Below are 16,951 nucleotides of genomic sequence, written 5' to 3'. Positions count from 1 at the left end.
ATGAAATTAGGTGTAGGTGGTAAACTCTTAGCACTCCATCCTTACGTTGTTTACATAGAATAATATTGAAGACTTTTAAATTTGACTCCGCCCTTCATCAATATTCATGACCAACCGAAGCGCGTCATTTTTTTCCAATTTTAAAATTTTGTAACCGAAGCGCTTCATTTTTTTCTATTTGTAATTTTTAATGATATTTTAATATCATTGATTTTTATTTTAAAAAAATGTTATAAACATGAGAACTATTTGTAATTTTATTTTCACATTATATTTTCTAAAAAAAAGAAGTATCTAATAATATTCAATAGTTAATAAAAAAAATTAAAAAAATGTTTCAAAATTTTAAACGGCGTATTAATGTCATATAAGTTCCAGGGATTTTTGGAACCGTTCTTTTCTATCTTCTATGGTGCGCAGCCACAAATTCATCAAGGTATGATTGTACGTGAGCATCACACGTACCATTCATTCTTTTAAATTTTTGTTTGGCGCATCGCCACAAATTCTCCACTCCATTTGTGTGCACTCCGTTTACGGCTCGAAATGTAATGGAGTAATTCACGATTTGGTGGCTTAGACCGGTTACGGTTATTATCCTGTTATAAGCAGCCCATTGATCTGTCCAAACTGTTGTACCTAACAACTATATTTCATAACTAACCAAAATGAATTTTAAAACATTAAACTTTATGGAACCAACTGGGCAGAACATGTCGCTGTATCAACGTGGCAGTATCTCGTCTATCTACTTCTCCCAGAAAAACATCTTTTGTTTGCGTATCGATGCCTCCAAAAATCCAGCCTGCCCTAACTGGACGTGCATTCTGGTTTCTCGATCTTTTTGCAGATGAGATGCATTTTTCATCTATCTGAACAATGTGTCCGGGGCCACCTATTTGTGCTGGGTTATCACGAGCCCAGTCTATACATAAATCCCGATGTAAATTGAACCAGTCAGGCAATGAAATTTTTTAAAAACAATGAAAAAAAAAATCTTACCAAAATACAATTTGTCAGCGACATTTAGCTACGGCTGTAGAAACTTCCATGCCTAATTGTTTTTCGACCATTTTCATTCCTTCAACTGTGGGGTAAACAGCTATTTTTAACCAATGAATTTTCATTAATGTAAAATATAAATGCAATTGAAGAATGAAAGAGAAAATAGTAAAAGGAAAAGAAAAGAATATTTTCGTTTTTATATTAAAGCTCTTTCATGTAAGAGATTGCACAGCTTAACTAATATATTTAAATTTAATCTATATTTTATTCATATTTAATCTATATTTTAATATATGACCTTAATTTATTTGTCATCAAAATTGTTAATAAATATTTTTAAATATAATTTTTTAAATTATTATTCTAATAATTTATTACAATAAAATGAAGCGCTTTGGTTGGTCATGAATATTAACAAGTCAAATTTAAAGTTTTCAATATTATTCTATGTAAACAAAATAAGCGTGGAGTGCTAAGAGTTTACCGGTGTAGGTGTAATTTGTGTTATTTACAACCACAACAAATACATGGAAGTGAGATATGGCTGTGAAAAAAGTAAGCTTCGATCGTATACGTGTCATTGTGGGTTTTCCGACCTTGTAATTTCCCGAAAAACATAAACAAGGGGATATAGTATAAATAGATTAAGCCTGATTTAATTAATTTTAACTCCTCCCACTGTCAATTAATCAATCAATTAGATTGTAAATCGGTATTTCTATGATGTTTAAAAGCGCTTATCAGTGAATTTTGCAAACGGTCTTGCGATCCGCTCTGAACTTCGAAAGTTATGGAAAAGTGGCAGTAGTAGTAGTAGTAGTAGTAGTAGTAGTAGTAGTAGTAGTAGTAGTAGCAGCAGTAATGTTTTCTGGAGGTTATCTAGAGAACCTGTTGTCAGGCCTCCTAGCACAGCTGGTTCGTTGATTGATTGTTTTTCGTCCAACAATCAATGCCTGCTTTAAATTTGTTCATTGATTGTGCCTCAACAATTTGTTCATTGAATGTGCCTCAACAAGTTCATTTGGTAATGAGTTCCAAGTACTTGCGGTTCTATTGAATAAGTAATTCTATCTGCTTCTTAGTCTGGCTAGTTCTTGTTAAGTAGTCAGAGAAGAAGATAGAGAATTCCAGAAGAAAGTGCCAAAAAAAGCAAACTGCTTACTATCATCCCTGTATTTAATTTTTTGTGTCACAGAGATTGTACTACCCACCCCACACGACGTACATGCACATGGCGTACGATAGTCTTTGAGTTTCGGACCGAGAGTATTCGAACCAGTAATTGTACGAGACATGGCACTCCTACCGACTGAGCTAACTTGCGAACCTTGTTTTAGAATCAGGTCCAAAAAAATTATTAATTTTTCGTCGATTAAATTATTTACGTAATTTAACTAATATAAAATCATTTTTTTAATCGAAATTTATTTTTATGAAAAGTTCAATATACAATACTTTCTTATGGGTTGAAGCATGAATATGCAAAGAACCTCAATTTTTTCAACTTTTAACTATTTTCGGTAATGTCGATTTTATTTTTTTTAATTTATACCAAATAAAAGTAATTGATTACCACATTGAATAACAATTAAAAAATAAATAAAATTTTTACATTTTGAATAAAAGCTATATTCCGAAATTAGTAAATATACTATCGATTCTTTTTTTGTTTTCCTTGTAGCTCAGGTTCTTGTTATCTTTTCACCCACGTAGATAAAGTTTTCCACTACCTCCAGTACATCTGAATCTAGTTAAATTTGGGGTTTTTTCTTTTTCTGATAATATACCGCCATCACTTTTATTTTTTTCTGTATTAATAGTTGATTCTTGAGGTTCTTGTTAAGTAGTCAGAGAAGAAGATCATCATTTGCAAACTTTAAGTTGTTTAGCTTTGTGCCTCCACAGTTTACTCCAACATCTAAATTTTCTAGAGCGACTTAAAATACTTTTTCCAACAAGATTATAAATAGTGTGGTATAGATTACATCCTTATCTTACTTCCGTCTTAATCATAAACCAGCCTGAAAGTGCATTATCTATTTTTACAGCACTTATAGTTTTTGGGTATATTGCTTTGATAAGTGTTATTAGTTTTTTTTCTATTTCTGCATTTCGCATTGCCTGCCAGAGTCGTTCATGCCATACTAAGTCAAAACCTTGTTTTTAATCAATAAAATTAATAAAACAGGTTTTTTTTGCTGCAATATACTTTTCCACCATTTGTCGAAGAGTAAAAAATTGATCCATAGTGGTTCTGTCTGGACGAAAGCCTGCATGCTTTTCTGTAATTTTTTCAACATAATTTTGTAATCTTCTCTGCAACATTTTAGTGTAAACTTTGTCAAGTATGATTAACAGTGTTATCCCTCTGTAGTTTTAACAATCTGTTTTGTCTCTTTTCTGTTTATATATAGTATATTGTTCGGAAAGTAATTTCGTTTATTTTCGACAAAAGATTTAATTTCACAGATAACTTTACGCTTAAGTCACATTGTCATTATATATTATGACAGCTGATAGACTTGTTTATATGTTTTGTCTATTACTCCAAAACTTTCGTTAGCGTGTAAAACGACGTGGAGCTTATAGAAATATTGGAAAATTTGGGCACTGATGGAGAAAACACAAAAGTTATCAAAAAACTTTATTGAAACCAAAGAGCAGCAAAATAAAAATAAAAAAAGTGTTAGGCAAGGAAGGGTATTCTCTTTAGACCTGTACAATTTCTATACTGAGATCACTATGAGAAAGATAAAAGATCTACCTGGAATATCCATTTGAGGCGTGAATATAAACAATGTAAGATATACTGATGATACAGCTTTTATAGCAGATTCAATGGAAAAAGGGCAAACAATTGTTTCCAAACTGGATTTTGAAAGTGAAAGGAAAAGCTTGCAAATTAACATCAACCAAACAGAGTGCATGGTTATCAGTAAAAGCAAAACCGCCCCGATCTGCTCCATAATTAATAATGGTAAACTGGTCAAACAAGCCAACAGCTTCAACTATCTCGGAAGTTTACCTCAGGTTGTAAATGTGATATGGATATAAAAAAGGATAGCCATGGCAAAAGATGCATATTCTGAAATAAAAAAACATCCTCACCAACAGTAAAATCAGAATATCAACAAAATTAAAACTATTAGGGTGTTACATTTTTTTTGTGCTAATTTACGGCTTTGAGTCTTTGACAATTTCTAAAGAAATAGAAAAAAAAGTTTAACGCTGTTGAGAAGTGGTTTTTGAAAAGAATTATGAAAATTAGCTGGACCTCTCATACTTTGAACGAAAATGTATTAAAACAGTCCGGTTATGAAAAGAGGAAATTACTACAGGTAATTCGACGGGGGCAGTTAAAATTTTTTGGTCATATTATGTGGAAGGAAAGAATGGAAAATCTGACAACTACTGGAAAGATTGCAAAAAAAAAGAAATTGCGGTTAACAACGAATAACATTCGTAAAGTCCTGGTGTCACTTGTTGAATATCACCACATTTCAATTACTACAAAGTGTTAAAGATCGGGTTTTGTGGAGGTTGATGGTCTCCAATGTCCTGAAAAGATAAGGCACAAGAAAGAAGAAGATGCAAACTGGCAAATAACAACACGTGAGATCGGTGAGTCGTTAAATTTATCAATTTCAACTGTTTAGGACCATACAAAAGGTTTGGCTTATCTCCGAAGCTCAATATATGGGTCCCCCATGTCCTCAAAGAGAGAAATTTGTGTCGCGTTGACGTCTGCGCTTCACTCCTCAAACTTTGCGAAAATGATTTATTTTAGAAGAGCATCATTATCGGGAACAAAAGATGGGTTGTATACGACAATGTCAAACGCAAGAGATCATGGAGCAGAAGAGACGAGTCGGCTCAAAGCATTTCAATCGATAGTAACAATTTTTCCTTTTTTCCAGTCCGCAAGTATCATCTTTTAGTAGAATATTTTTTGTATTAGTTCATGGAGTTTTTTATTTATTGTCCCCCCCACCTTTAAGCATTTCTGCGCTTATTTCATCTATACCTGGTGCCTTATTTTTTTCATGTCTTTCATGGCTTTTTTATTTCTTTTCGAGAAAGTTTTCTGTTTTTGTTTTGTTTTCCATATTTGGAATTTTCTACAGACTTATGGTTTCTATATCTAGTTTAAAATTGTATAGGTTTTAAAAATGTTTTTCCATTTTCTCAGAATTTTTTTACAGTCTGTTAATATCTTCCCGTCTCTATTTTTTATTATGGTTAGTTTTATTGTATAAGTATCTGTAAGGTCCTTTATTCCACTGTATGCTTCTTTTGTTCTATATTTAAAATGTTGTTGTATCTCTACTAGGGATGCACCGGATGTAGGTTTTTCAAATTCGGCCGGAACCGGGCTTGGCCGGATTTAAAATTCAAAAACCGGCCGGGGCCGGATTTTAATTACTATTTTACATACGTTAGAAAAAATACTCACATTTACGGTTATCTACATGTTGAACACCAAAAGATGAGTAATCAAAGAAGACGTTGAGAAACTTTTGGGGTTATCAGGCTTACCCCGCGACAATACTGCATTGCATTCCTTACAAACTGCCTTGGATTTATCGTTTGTTTTAACGTCAAAAAACGCCCATACTCCGGATTTCTTTTCAGCTATTTTTATAAAATTCACCAATAATAAAAAATGCTTAATAAATATATTGTTCTTAAATTATGCGCTTTATAGCTGCATCATCGTCATATACTATTATATATAAGTGCACAATTTCTTGTAAACAAAGATCAGCTTATAATTTATGCATAACCCATGTTATAGCACAAAGAAAATTGTCCAGCTCAGCTCACAATTAGTGATGCTGTTATTATGTGCCATGCATGCACGTGCACAAGTTCTTTTACACAACGATCAACTTATAATGTATGCATAACCCAAGTTAAAGCACAAAGAAAATTGTCCAGCTCAGCTCACAATTAGTGATGTTGTTATTATGTGCCATGTAAGCCTAGCCTAACCTTTAACATACCATGTTCTTAAATTATATATATTATATAGCTATATCATCCGTAATATACAATTATGTAGTATATATCACGTGCACAAGTTCTTTTGCACAAAGATCAGCTTATAATTTATGCATAACCCATGTTATAGCACAAAGAAAATTGTCCAGCTCACTTCACAATTAGTGATGTTGTTATTATGTGTCATGTATGCTTAGCTTTTAACTTATTGACATAAAATTAATCGAATTCAATGAATTTTTTTTTCAATTTATAAAATTTTTAAATGTTGATAGACGCTTAAATCCGGCCCTAAATCCGGTCACCAAATCCGGCCGGATTTGAAAAAAAGGCCGGATTTTGGCCGGGGCCAAACTTTGGTGCATCCCTAATCTCTACGCATTTTTGTTTTATCCAGTTGTCCTTATCTGTCTTTAATTTTTTTAAATTCATCTTGTGATCCAGTTCATTTGTTTGCCATCAGCCTTTATTAATGTTAACCTTTACATCATCGCTAACCCATCTTTTCCTGTCTATTATCTTTAATTGCAAATACTGTTTTAGCATTTTAAATTACAGCGTTTTTTAATATTGACCAATGTTCTTCTATATAGAGTCTGTGGTTATTTTTTTTAATTTTTCGTAAATTCTTTCCTCATAGGATTCTTTAATTTGACTGTGTCCAGGTGAAGTCTACCGTTGGTTTTATCTTTTTTTTAGTCTCAATTTTAGTTTTGCCATGATTAGTTTATGATCAGATCCAATTTCTGCTGAGCATGTTCTTATATTTTGTACGTTGGACATTCATCTTTTAGCCACGCCTCGAAGCAACGAACGCAAATTTTTATTTGATGTTGAATATCTTTGCGTTAGCACGTGCTTCAACGAGGTGTAAGTTTGTGATAAGGCTAATTCCATCACAATGTCTGCGATGACGTTTATTGGTAGGTTTTCAAACAAAACGTAGTACCAATCTTCTTCTTTCAAGAATCCACAGCCCTTAAGCACGTTATCAAAGTGCCTAAACCACGCTTTTGGGTTTGCGGTGCTGAATAGATTCAATGGAGCGCTCTTCATGGTTCTCTTAGCTGTAGCTGTGTTTGTAGTTTCGCAAGCCATCGTGTTTGGGGTCACTGATTTCTTTCAATACAAGAAACAGATAAAATGTTTATAATGTACTTTATTGAATGCTGAAATAAACAAAAACGTGTTTGGCTACGCAAATTGACAAAGAGAATTTCGATTGTAAAACGTATCAAGGGAAGCTGCCTTGTTTTTCAAGATACATATAGCAAATCGTCACATGCTTAAAATAGGGATGTGCGGTCCAACATAACTGTAGCTGTACATGTTAATAAATTATTAGTATTATTATTGTTCCATAAAACACGATTTCTAAATTTAATAAATGTAATTATAGGTAAATTGTTTTCATTGCTTATATGAATATATATATATATATATATATATATATATATATATATATATATGTGTGTGAACAAACAGTTGGATGAGTATCATTTATTCATTCAGTCATTCAATCATGCATCTATCTTTCTAGCTCTTCACTAATTAGTTCATCTATCCATTCATATATATATATATATATATTGTAGATTGTGTAAGAGATCACGACCCTCTCCATGGTGAATTGATAATATTTTTTCGTCTATGTTTAAAATGGAAAAAAATAGCCTTACCTACAGTTACCACATTTGAAGTTTTAGCGGTCAGGTTCACCGTTAATAGTCAGGAGTTTATTTTGCTTGCTATTTACAGACCGGGTTCTGCACAGCTGTCTGGATTATTTTTTAAAGAACTGATTTCTATTCTGGAAAACATTACAGTACTCAGTTTTCGAATTATTTTAACCGGGGACTTCAATGTGCACGTTGAAAAGACGAATGATCCTTACGCTGCTAATTTAAATGATATCTTCGATAATTTTCAACTCATCAATCGTGTAAAAGCACCAACACATTTACGTGGTGTTACACTAGACTTGATAGTAACCTCCGAGGATTTTCCAGTTCATGATTGTTTAGTTCATCCAAGTGGAATTTATTCTAATCATAGTTTTATTTGGGCTGAACTGTCGATGACTCGAAGATATTTGGTTGGAATTAAAAAAGTTTCTAAAATGTGGAATCAGATGAATGTTGATGACTTCATCAGACTCGTGCTTAAATCTCCACTCTCCAAATCATGTCAAAGCAATGAGGTAGACAAGGAATTGCATTTATTTAACAACGAGTTAAAATCTATTGCTGATAAAGTTGTCCCTATTCGTGCAGTGACCGCCAATAACGTTCGTATGGCTCCGTGGTTTGATAATGATTGCAGGTTAGCCAAGCGTTTGTGCAGAAAAATGGAAAGAAGATACAGAAAAAGTTCACAGTTGATTCATCAAGATGAATGGAAGACTGCTTTAAAGAATAAATCGGAACTTTTCTCTAAAAAAACGTCGTCAGTATTGGACAAAAATTGTTGATGACAATAAGATGAAACCAAAAAATCTTTGGCGGATTGTGAACAGCATTCTCTGTAGGGGTCGTAACGATAAATCCTGCTCGGATATGGATGAACTAACACCTGATCGATTTATGTGCTATTTCAATGAAAAGTTAAGCAAGCTAAAAGATAGTGTCAACAACGATGCTCAACCGAGCCTGGCAGAATTCCAATCAGGTGTCGATAATAGTTTGTAATAGTTTGTTCTCAACGTTTTCTATGGTTTCTAAAGAGGAGGTAATACAGTTAGGTCAAAACTCACCTACAAAATCGTGTCAACAAGATGTAATACCTACCCACGTATTAAAGAAGTTTATAAAACTATTTGCACCATTTTGGCATACCTGATAAACAGCAGTTTAAATGTGGGACAGTTTCCTTCTGGCTGCAAGCATGCTATCATAACTCCGCTGCTGAAGAAACATAATCTAGACGAAAATGATGTTGGGAACTACAGACCAATTTCTATTCTGTCTTTCCTATCCAAAATTATCGAACGTGTGGTTGCCAGGCTAACACTCAGTTACTTGAACAATAACAATTTAATGCCGAAATATCAATCTGGATTCCGTCAGTACCATTCGACTGAAACTGCTCTTTTGCAAGTTTTCTTAGAAGTGTACGGGGCAATTGATGAACAAAATGTGGCAATGCTAGTCTTTCTTGATATGTCATCCGCATTTGATTGCGTAGATCACAAAGTACTTTTAACAAGACTACGTTGCCGTTTTGGAATCTCTGGTGCTGTTCTGAGGTGGTTTGAGTCGTATCTGGTAGGTAGATCACAACAGGTATCATTCGGTGGTAAATTGTCTGATGTTAATGTCATGCTGTCTGGTGTGCCACAAGGTTCGGTTTTAGGTCCTATTCTATTCCTGATCTATGCATCTGAAGTACTAAAGATTATAGAATCATTTGGTTTTTTAGGTCATGCTTTTGCGGACGACTTGCAAATTATTGTTACGAGCAGGCCAAATTCTTTTAAATCAGAATTGGACAAACTGGTTAAATGTTTGTCTGGGGTCAATAAGTGGATGCAAAACAATGGTTTAAAACTAAACCAAAACAAGACTGTTTTTTTACCAATTGGAACATGGCAGCAACTTTCAAGAATAGATATAAATTCAATAACTGTTAATGATGAGGTCATCCCATTTTGTCAGACAGCAGCTAATCTGGGCTTCATGATTGATTCAGGTTTGTCAATGAAACAACACATTAAGAAGCTCTCAGCCGAATGCATGTTTCAAATCAGGAAAATCAATCAAATTCGACAATCCTTAAATACATCCACGTTGCAGACGTTGGTTCATGCATTTGTGCACTCACGCGTCGACTATTGCAACAGTTTGTTTTATGACTTACCTGATCGATCCATGGTTGTACTTCAATCAATACAGAATCGAGCCGCAAAAGTTGTTGTTGGAGCTCTAAAATACGATCATGTGTCTCCAATATTGAAGGAAATTCATTGGCTAACCGTCGACAAAAAGATGTTGTTCAAAATTTCAACACTTGTCTACAAGTCTATCAACGGTCTAGCTCCATCTTATTTGTCTGACAGGTTCAAAAAGAGATCTTCAAAAGCATCTGGAACACACTTGAGATCCGATGTTTCAAACCTGCTGTTGATCCCAACAACGAGTCTCCATTTAGGCTCTCGTAACATTGCTGTTTCTGGACCAACTGTTTAGAACAACCTGCTTGCTGCTTTCAGAAATCCGGACCTAAACCTGCGTGATTTCAAGAAGAAACTGAAAACTTATTTATTTTCATTGTAATGCATTATTGATAAATTTTTTCTCTTTAGTCGACATGTTCTAAATATTATTTCGTATTTTCGTTATATTGAATCGATTACTTTTCTGTTTATGACCAAATTTTAATCTTATTTCTGTGCGATGTATTATGATTTCTTGTTTGTTATTTCAATTATGTTGTTAAGTTCAGTTTTTGTTAGATAGCGCTTTTGAGACTCGTTTAATTAGCGCTTCATAAATGTTTCAATAATATATATATATATATATATATATATATATATATATATATATATATATATATATATATTTTATATATGCTTTAGTCGGAAGTTGGCGCTGCGCTTTTGTCGACAATATTCACACCTTCGTTAGCCAATCGCAGCCGATTAATGTATAATGGAGCCAACTAGATATAGAGTTAATCAACAATGTAATATTTTAAATTTGCTGGTAACCACCTAGGATTTTGTATATGATGTGAATTATTTTCCTCCAATAGGTAAATTTGATCATATGATAATCATGTTCAAGTTGCACCAATTAAAAATAATTAGGTTGCACCAATTAAAAATAATTTTTTAATTGATAAACCATTGCTTTGCTTCAATAGAGAGGATTAAGAAAATTTCAATAGATCGTTAGCAGAATCCTTGCCAGAAATGTTTAGTGCCCAGCATAGTTATTTTTTGGAATCTGGGTGGTTGTTTGTTGCAATGCTTCAATAGCTTTGAAAAATGTATGTTCCTCTAAAGGAGTAATACTAAACGCTTTACTTATCGATTAAAGAAACTCATCAGTTTAATACACCATTCCTGGAAACTGGCATTTAGACGCCAAGATAATAATGCAATTTCAAAATGTCGCTTGTTTTTTTTTCATGATGAGTTAACTGCAGCAAACAGGATTTTGTTAGCGGAGTTGGAAATTATGTTAAAGGAGAAAATTGAAAAGTATTTCAGTAAGCAGAGTGATGGTAACACTAAAGTTGACTTAATAACATTTTGCGTTTTATTTCTGACAACAATTTGATTTAACTTTTGCCTTCATTTGTGATTGTGGACATTAAAAGGATTCCAAATATTGTGACAAGTAATGTGGTGAAGTGTTCAGTTCATGCAGTACCGAATTAAGCAATAAGCACACAAAGCACGTGCTTAGGGCACCGCATGAAAAGGGGCACCGCGACGAGCCACTAAAATTTTTTGCAATTACTAAATTGTTGCATGAACTAGCGTGATGTTCATTTGAAATAAATAATGCATATTAATTAACTAACAATGTCCACGGACCACGGTCTATGTTGTGTAGACATAGAGTTACTTAATTAATTTAACTTATGATTAAGAGTTAAAGCCATGAATATAATGGATATGGCATAAAAATTAATTTAACGCAAAAATTGTTTTTTTGTTTTATGGATCAAGCGTCGTCGTTGTCTTCTTCAGCGTCTTTGATTAATCGTCTGATCTGAAATTATCGCTTGCGAAGTTTTTATCTCGTTTGCTGTTTTAAATTCGATTTCGTTTTGCATTTTATATATTATATAAAATATATTTACTAGTACATTTAAAAAAGAAAAGTGATTAGTATAATTTTCTGCATTTATACATTTCGTTTTATACATTTTACATTCCTACCTACATACATATAATATACACATACACATGCATAAGTAGTTAAGTATACATGACATGACATTGAGATTACATTGAACTATTAGAAAATCTTAATTCTTAAATTGTCAAAATAATATTAAAAACAATAATATATTTTAATTAGAAAACATTTGCTTAGTATTTGATTTGACAGACACAGATTCTCAACCAAATCAAAATGACTGTGTGTTCCATTACAAAATGTCACTCATCTTATTTAGATGAAAATGTTACTTTACACAGGTTAATTTAATTTAGACTATACTATACACTATACTATAGCTATAAAGTGTAACACTATACAATATAATTATAATAATCAGCAAACAATTATATATAATAATGTAGTATAATAGTAATAAATAATATCAGTAACATAATAAATGCATTAAATTAAATGGTGATGTTAACTCAAAGTTGTATAAATAATTTGTGCTGATATTAATTAAGTCAAATTTAAATTCAGACTGTCAAAGAATGATATAAATAGAATGCAATGGGAAAACCTCATTAAAAAATACATTGACAATTACGATGAAAAAAAAGATTTTAATTTGTAGCAAACATTTTACACCGGAAAGTTTTCATAAAATTGGTTTGAAAATTTTTCTTCAAAAAGATGCTTTTCCAACGATATTTGACAAGGTTAGTGTTACGTATATAAAAACCAATCATTTCAAGTTTCAGTTGTATAATTTAAATGTTTTTAAGTTATAATTTTGAAATTAAGATATTGTTGTCTGCATAATTTTTCTCAAGTGTTCTTTATTTAGGTAACTAGAAAAAAAGCATTCAGGAAAAAATGTCTTCAGAAAAAATATCTTCAGTGAAAATATCTTCATTCAAAAAGGTCTTCCAGAAAAAATGCCTTCAAGAAAAAAAGTCTTCCAGAAGAAACGTCTTCAGGAAAAAAAGTCTTCCAGAAAAAAATCCAACGATATTATTTTATTTTTAAAATATTCATACATACAAAAATGAAATTACATTTTTACATAAAAAATTTGTTACAATAAAAATTAATAAAAATCATAATAACTTTATTATGTTCTTTGTGTATTAATATTATCTGAGAGGTTTATTGGAATGGATTATAGGGTTGTTAAAGTGTTACAGCATGTGCCAAAAACGGTTCTAGGACAATTACCCCCCGGACAAATACCCCCCGGACAATTACCCCCCGGACAAATACCCCCCACGCAAATAACTCCCCGGACAATTACCCCCCTGACAAAAAACCCCCCAAACAATATACCCCCGGACAAATACCCCCCCCCCCCCGCAAATAACCGCCCGGACAAATACCCCCAAAACAAAATACCCCCAGGACAATTACTCCCCGGACAATTTTTGTTTTCAAATTATGATTTATATTATTATTATTAATATTAACAGACAATACGAGACGAGATAGAATGCAATTACTTATTAATTTATAATTATTGTAATGATCATCAGATACACTTTTAAATACAGACAGCCAAAAAACACAAATCGTTGATGATAAAGAATTAAACATTATGCAAAAGACCATAAACATATAATTAAGTAAATTGGTTCTCAAGCTTTCTAGCGCAAATTGGCATGTAAATTTAGAGCAATCAATGATGATTGATGATGAGAAAGCAATTCGCATGCATTTAATCAATAGTGTAATTTAAATTTAAAAAAAAATAGAATTTTATTTCAAGGTTTCTTTGTGTATTAATATCATATAAAAAGTTTATTGGCATGGACTTTAAAGTTGTAAAAATTTTAATCGTTATTTTATTCTGTTACTATGGAAATTATTGAAAATAATAAAGGAGGTCAGAAGTTGTGTTTAGAAGGGTATATGTATACAAAAAAATTGAGTAGATGAGCAACGATTCGTTGGCAATGCTCTAGAAAAACATTTTTCAACTGTTTAGGAGCAATTTCAACAAACATTGAGGTAAATAATCAATATATCTTTTTATTTGTTAATCTGATATATAAATATAAATTCATTTCAATATATATATATTGTCTTTACTAAATTATATAATTAGATTACTGAAATAAAGTGTCAGAAAGAACACAACCATGTTTCAGAACCCGAAGAAATTGCAAAAGCGAAGGTTTTGAATGAAATGAAAAAGACTGCTATACTATCTTCTACGGCCAAACCGAGCCAAATATATGCAGATGCTTTATCGGGGTTAGATGAAGAAGACAGAGCAAATGTAGGCCATAAAGATCACGTGACAAAAACAATTAGAAACCAACGCCGCAAAAATATTCCAATTGAACCATCCAATACAGAATTCGAAATACCAAAAGCTTGGCAGATGAGAGAAGGCAACGAAAATGTCATCATCTACGACAGTGGAGCCAATCCATTCAACCGGATAATTGTTTTTTCGACATTCGTGCAATTACAACAAATGGGAAGAAGTACTAGGTAGTTACATTTTATTTATTTAGGAAGAATGCGGCTTATTAAATTAATTAGTTACTTCGAAATTGAAGTTCCATCTGTAATTAAACCACTTTGCTTATTTTTGATATATATTAACTATTATATATTTGCAGATGGTTTATGGATGGTAATTTTAGCTTGTCTCCAAATATTTTTCACCAACTGTACTTTATTAGAGTTGCCTATCTTAACCATTATGTAACATGCGCCTATGCCCTAATGACATCAAGAAATCAGGCGTCATATGAAAAAGTTTTTAGGGCAATTAAAGATAAGGCGCAAGAACACAACATAATTTTGGCTCCAACCACTGTTATGTTAGACTTCGAAATTGCCCCCAGACGTGCCTTACATGATATCTTCGGTGCAAACGTAGAAGTTGTAGGATGTTTTTTCCATTTGACACAGTCAACATGGAGAAAGGTATAGTTGCATGCTTTGTTAACTATTTTTAATCAATTGTCATTTTGCCTGTTTGAATGAAATTTTGCTATGGATTTTTTATTTTTTATTTATTTGTTATCTCTAATTCAGATAGCAGAGCTAGGTCTAACAACCATTTACAAAGAGAGGGATGATGTTAGACATTTTGTTGGCATGCTAGATGGCATTGCTTTCTTGCCAATAAACCGTTTGTATGATGCCCTCCAATACCTAGAAAGGAATATTCCAGATGTACCCGGACTAGAAAATCTTTTCATTTATTTCGATAAAACATATGGTAGAGGGCCCTTCAGGAACAACAACAACAATAATAATATCAACCAAATTAGGTTGATCCGAATGCCTGCTCTATTTCCGCCCGAAACATGGAACGTTTTTACGATAACATTAAATGGTCATGAAAGAACTAATAACGTTTGTGAAGGTTGGAATAATAGTTTCCACAATTTAATTGGCCATTTTAATCCATCATTATGGACTTTAATCAGTGCCATCAAAAAAGATCAAACATCTGCTCTAACATCTATTGGTCAAATTGACCGAGGAATTCAAATAAATAAGCCGAAAAAACGACAGTCAAAATATTTCCAAGAAAGAATGGAACGATTGTGCAAAGACGTTAGAGATGGCCGAAGATCTACATTGGAGGCTTTAAGAGCCGTAGGACACTGTATTGTGTTAAATAGGAAAAATTTACCAATGATTTAAGTGTATTTTATGCGATAGACATTTATAGAGATATTTTTATTTGTCATTGACCTCTAAACATAATTTTTAAAATGTTTTTGAAGGTAATTTCGTTGAATAAATTTTTTTTAAGACTTTTTTCTTGAAGACTTTTTTTCTTGAAGACTTTTTTTCTTGAAGACATTTTTTCTTGAAGACGTTTTATCTTGAAGACATTTTTTCTTGAAGACATTTTTTCTTGAAGACTTTTTTTCCGAAGATATTTTTTCTGAAGACTTTTTTTCCTGAAGACTTTTTTTCAGGGATTCCTTTATTTATGTTATGATTTATTATATACCAAAAATTAACTTATTTTAATTTTTTAAGTTTGTAACCAATAATTTCGTTTTATAATAATTTTAACATTTTGTATTTTTAGCCTTCTTCAAATTTAAAGTTAGTTTCCCATAATATTTCTGCAACGTTAATAACTGATGTGATGTAAAATGTAAATTTGCTTCGTATTTTTATATCTATATATTATCAAGATTGTGTTACATTTTAAGCCGCCAAGTATTACAAATTTCAGTTTTATTAAATTTTTTAAAAATTTGCTTTCCGTTAAGTTTTGTTATATTTGTATTAAAACATAAGAGGCATGTTTATGTTTTATGCATTAGATAGAAACATAATTAAGCATTTGTCTTGTCGTTATGTCCGGAGTTATCACCTTAAAGATATTAATTAGATGCCTTGCAAATAACAACATATTTTCAAAAACGTCCAGTGTTAATAAAACTTTAATAATTTAACATTTCAGTTACCCTCAACATCATCGCGGCCAGTTGAAAAACCATCAACATCTGCTGTTAAATTGGTTTGTATGTTTGACAGGTTATAACATAATATATGTATCAAATAAAATTTATAAATTGATTTATAAAAATTTTTGCTTTATGCTTTTTCTATATCATTATCATAAAACAGTAAACAAGAAAACATATATTACAATTGAATAACAATAGGAACAATGCATTAACAATCATTAACAACATTGAGCAAAAGGCTAGGCCCACCGCTTATAACTGGTGGTTGTCGTCAGCATGGGTGTCCGGATGTAAAAACTTTTCCCCAAACTACTCTCATGCCATCACAAAGAAAAACAACGGCCCCTAGTCCCCAGCAGGCCTTTAGTGGTCAAGGAGTGCCAAGAATCCCTGGGAAGTATGCAATAGCGGAAGGATGTTGCAGAAAAATTCAGAATGGCCTCTCTATGGTACTTAACTTGGAACGCTCAATGTTGGATCACTGACTGGCCGCAGCATGGAAATCGCAGAAATGCTCGAGCGTAGAAGGATTGACATCTGTTGCCTTCAGGAAACTCGATGGAAATCGAATGGTGTCTGTCATGTCAACTCAGACAAAGAAAAATATAAACTATTCTGGAATGGTCAAAAGACGGCCAAAAATGGTGTTGGAATTTTTGTCAGAGA

The sequence above is a fragment of the Helobdella robusta genome, assembly GCF_000326865.2.
Source record: "Helobdella robusta unplaced genomic scaffold HELROscaffold_8, whole genome shotgun sequence".
NCBI classification, from domain to species: domain Eukaryota; kingdom Metazoa; phylum Annelida; class Clitellata; order Rhynchobdellida; family Glossiphoniidae; genus Helobdella; species Helobdella robusta.
This window is presented reverse-complemented; position numbering follows the sequence as displayed.